This window comes from Aplysia californica, unplaced genomic scaffold, assembly GCF_000002075.1.
Source record: "Aplysia californica isolate F4 #8 unplaced genomic scaffold, AplCal3.0 scaffold00283, whole genome shotgun sequence".
Classification (NCBI taxonomy): domain Eukaryota; kingdom Metazoa; phylum Mollusca; class Gastropoda; order Aplysiida; family Aplysiidae; genus Aplysia; species Aplysia californica.
Genome location: NW_004797553.1, coordinates 263856 through 269072, shown reverse-complemented (window position 1 = coordinate 269072; position 5217 = coordinate 263856).

Sequence of the window (5217 nt, the reverse complement as noted above, 5' to 3'; positions counted from 1 at the left end):
CTCTGGCCCAGCACCACCACCAGGTACATCTGGCCCAGCACCACCACCAGGTACATCTGGCCCAGCACCACCACCAGGTACATCTGGCCCACCACCAGGAACCTCTGGCCCAGCACCTCCACCAGGAACCTCAGGTAGCGTGATCGTTTTCCTTTTGTAAATGCTTGGGTGTGGGATTTGACGTTTCAACATACCACTGAAATCTTCTGTCAGTCATACTGTAGGATAGAAATATAACTTTGAAAAGACGAAGCATTTTTTCTTCTTTTTCTGGCAGGATAAAGTATTTGAGCCTAGCACTCTTGACAGCCTACATGAAAGCAGTTCGGTCCGGTGCTATGTGTCCAGTCTCTATGACACTTTACTCGTAGTTCTTTTACTTTTTGGATATTTTCTCATCTTTTCAAGGAATTATTGAGTCATTGCTCCAGTTTTTTTTTAAGCTACCAAAGTACACTGTTCTGAGTGTACCCCAAGCTATTACTGCTCATTCTTTAGTAAGACATTTGGTCTCTTTTGTAGTCGTTTTCTTCTTATATCGTTTTTGTTTTGCTCTGTCTTGCTTAATGTCACGATTCCCATCCTTTGGTAGCTATGGGGAAAATAACTAATCTCTTGCACTAATTTTAGTTGTTTTCTTTTTTTCAATTACACTGTTCCAAAATGTTTCCTGTTTTTTAAATGTTGACATCAGCCTGGAAAGATATCCTTTTAGGCCTATCTCTTTTGTGACCTCACTGTCACTTGGGATCATAGAGAGTACATTCAAACATGTTTCTACCTTAGGAATAGTTTCATTTTCAATACCATGTCTAATTCTCTGATTGTTTGTCTTTTTAAATATTTATTTTCTTAGCTTTTAGATGTAGAATTTGCTTTACTCTGAATATCTTTAATGATCTGATGGTCTGTTCATGTCGCTCAGGAGTTGTATGAATCGGGACTCGATTATCTACATACCTCAGTTTAGAAACTAAATGTCAACTCATTACAGGTTCTTCACTAAAGATTTGATTATGTATCTTAGGGTAAGAGAAAAAGTGTTATTTTCCAAATAGATGTTCAGTGTTTTTGTTATGTCTTGACAATTAGCAATAAATATTCACCATTGTCAGTTCACATGGTGCACAAAAGCTTTTTTATCTATAACTTGAAGGATATATGAGACCGATTTAAACCACATTGAGCCCTGGAAGAGAATGCATGATGTGTTTGTGAGTGTTTATTTTAGAAATATGAACAGAGTGAAAGTTTTCAATGTATGTGTAATATTTCTATCTGCAGGACCTACAGTGTGCCCATACGGCATGCAGAGTATAGTTGTTCCAGGCGAAAATGCTGTTGCACCCGAAGCTGACACACCCCGACTGGTTGAAGTGAGCCCAAATGCTCAGGATCAGCCTATTGAAAGCATTGCTGTCTCAGGCCTGACACCTGAAGACACTCCATTCATCCTGTCTCCATCTGATGCCCTCGAAGAGGTAGGTTACAAGAAGTTACATTTGGCATCATGGTACGATCAGACCCATGTCACAAAATTGAAGAAACCGACATTTGCCCTCCCGTTGTTCAATTTATGTCAAAATTCTGGGTTCTTTATGGATTTTACTTTTTAAAAAAAGAAAACTATTGATCAAAGGCACTCACAAAAAAGAGTAAATTTGCAGTTTTCAAGGACACTTAAGTTTTGAAGTCACCAAACGTTGGCGGCCATTTTCTTACCAATTTTTAAATCTGACAACAAGTGACTACCACCTCCTTCAATAATAAATATTTCCACTTCTATGCAAAAAAAAAAATGGGTAGTTTTTTTTAAATCACAAAGAGGACAAACGAGCAATCTTTACGATGCTACCAATATCTCCAAACGACCCAAAATTGACGAGCCTATGATTTCCCTATGTCTCGACACATGTTTGAAAAGAAAGATGTTTTAGTTGCGGTCAAGCACATGCATGGTCTTGTTTAATTCATTGTATATCTTACTTTTACAGATTTATTCTTATATCATTACATTTGTATATAATTTAGTGATGAAAAATAACCTAGCTTTTCAGAATATATATTCATAGTATCACTAATTTAAACAAACAACTGATTTCAGTGTAGGAGATGGCGCCCTTTTATAGTCCTTTTCATTAATATCTTCCTTTTTCTTCTTTGAGAAAGGAAGTCATTGCCCATGGAAGACATAGGTTTTATTCCAGTGAAGGGAGAATTTTTATTGAGTATCTTCGTGTGTATCCTAGTGTGTGGTATCCTTTTCAGCCAAAGTTGACCCTGACTGCACAGTCGAAGCAAACTACCTCCAAAGTGATGGATGTACTGTCAATAGGGGCATTAACTCTTTATCTCCAGAGGGGGTTTTCCTACTTTTTCCTGACATACCTATGGTACAAAACCTAAAAGTGACAAATACGTCGCTAAATTGATCATTAAATCAAAACAAATAAACATATATTGATAATTCTTCAGATCAGCACCTAATGAAAGAACTCTTGGTAACCCCCCCCCTTATTTTGACCTAAATGAATGTAAGGAAGAAATCGTCTATAAGAAATGCACCCGAGCCGCTGCCAGTAGCTCACTGACCCAGCGGTCTGACCACGAGCAGCTGGGAGTGGCTTGTCGAAGAAAAGAACTTAAACACCTGAAATCAATCAGGAAGGAAGAAGATCAGTGGACAGTACATCAATTCTTTTTCAATGTAGAGTTTAAAAGCCCGGTTGTCAGATAATGCTGGTATTTATAGTCAGTGTGATAATGGTAATGCTAATTTGGTGAAGGGAAATCCTACTGTTAGACTCTGCATCTTTTTAAGTAGCACGTCTTTAAAGAGAGGACAATACTTCTTATTGAATTTTTGAAAAATGAAACATCTAATTGGACTTTTGTTTTTATCTTTTTTTCAAGGGTCCTTTGCCTGTTGGAACAACATTTGCTGCTGTCTACGATCTTGGTAAGGCCTGGCACTTTATTTTTGAAAATCATCCGTGCCAGTCCTGCAAGGACTAAATGGCACTATTTCGTGTTCTATTACAGTATGCCTATAGTCAGTGAAGTATATGTGACACACTTTAATTATGTCTTCTTTCTAGGCCTGAATATTATTATTATTATTTTCCTGGAGTTAAATGGGATCATTTCTTTTTGTCTACAACTATTAAATTAAGCAGTAGTGCACCTTTGTCGTTCTTTTAATTGCTATGTTGATTGTTTTTGTTTGTTTGATCCAACTTCTAAAGTTTCAGGAGAAAGTCAATATTTATGAATATGTTATGACTTGACGTACAGTAATATGGTTGTCCAATCAAGTACCCTAATTTTCTATTTCTTCGGACACACTAGTGATTGCAAGAACAGCCCTGACAATTTCCATGTCTATTGTTTGTGTTCTGGAATTATATATTATATTGATCAATTTGTATACTGCTATGTCCAAAAGCATAACTCTTTACTCTACCTTGCTTACTGCATTGCAGGTGATGAAGTACCAACAGCAATTCCAGCTACAGTACAGTCTGTCATTAGTGAGTAAATTTCTTTTAATGACTGATCTATTATAACAGATAATTGTGATTATTAGTAAGTAAATTCTGTTCATGACTAATCTGTTATTTGTGAGTGAATTCTGTCATTGACGTTGAAGCTTGATTATTTCTACCCAAAGTACTATTATATTCTCAAGCACAAACTGCAAGGAAATTATAAACCTCAAATTGCTCCATCTCGTCAGTTACGGTCCTTCACAGACGCAACTAAATTCAGAGCCCCCTAGAATGAGATTACGAGCTTTTGGTGAGAAGAGTTTCTCACTTTTTGGACCCTAAAATCGGGAACTCCTTGCCCCAGGATCTCAGAGAAATAAAAAAGGTTGATTCGTTTAAGCGATTGCCCAAGACTCGTTTGTTTTATTTCTTAGTGATAGTGTGTTAGTAAGTGCGAATATGTTCTGGGATTTGTTCCCTTTTTAAAAAAGAATTTGCTGTAAAAGATGAAACTTTCAGAATGTAACTAAAACTGTAGATGTAAATAAAGTTGTCGATAAACCCTATTATTCTTTCAATCCCTTTTCCATCGATGGTTGTTGTTTATAGGAGAAGCAGGTTGATTTCGGTATTATTTTTAAAGGAAAACAGAACAATTTCTCAGGTACTTTACCATATTTGACTAAATTCTACTGTTTCTATTGAAAGGAAACCCCTGTTTTGAACTATCCTGCCTAGGCCCACATGCTGTTTTCTGTGATGTGTGCTAGTCATTTCAGTCAACTGGGGATACTGAAGGGTAAATTTCTATGCTAGTAGATTGAATGATAATAGTTCAAAGTAGAGGAAGAGATTTGCAATTTTTGAGCTTCACTGTAGGTTCTTTCTCTTCAGATAACATGCCAGGTGCTGTCGTATATTTGTACCAGTCTGAGGATGGAACTGTCAAGGTGGTAGTTGTCTTTGTAGCAGAAAATAATGTCAACTACGAAGAATCTCTCGGATTGGATGCTGAATTGTTTGATGTTGAGGTGAGATTTTTCTTCTTTTTCTCATGTAAAGAAATGTGTTAAAATCAAAATGCAGATTAAGTTCATGGTACTAAGGAAAGGCAAGAAGAGACAAACCGTTGTAAGTTATAATTTATTCTTGCTCAAGAAAACAGATTTTTTATCCTTAGCATTTTGGACAACACCAACATTTTCTAAAGGGAAAACAAGTATCAAGAGCTTTGTAGTCATGGTTGAAGCGAACAATATCGAGATATCTCTGTGGTGCAGTGTTGATGGAAACCACTTCACTGGAACAGTGTACTCTGTGAAAAATTTTCTTTTTCTCTCTCTATGCTGATTTGATTGTTCAAGTCCTCTTTTATAGCACTTTGTGTATTTTTACAGAATATCTGTTCCCCTTATAACTCGTACTTTAGGATGAGATATGTGAAGACTTTTTAACTCATGGGTTTTATACTAGCTCCCTTGTCTGGAAGCTCTCTTCTTCCGTTTCTTATACCCTCGGTATAGTGGTGCCTTTCTGTTTGCTTGAAGGATAATGCGCCATCATATCTATCAAATCTGTTAAAACTGTATATTCCAACACACAGTTTAAGGTTATCAGCAGACAAAAGGAAATTTCTTTCAACATCTATAAAATTTTAAACGATGGGTGAAATGGCTTCATAGTTAAAGAGAGATCAAATCCTTTAATTTTAATTCTAATAATGAGATAA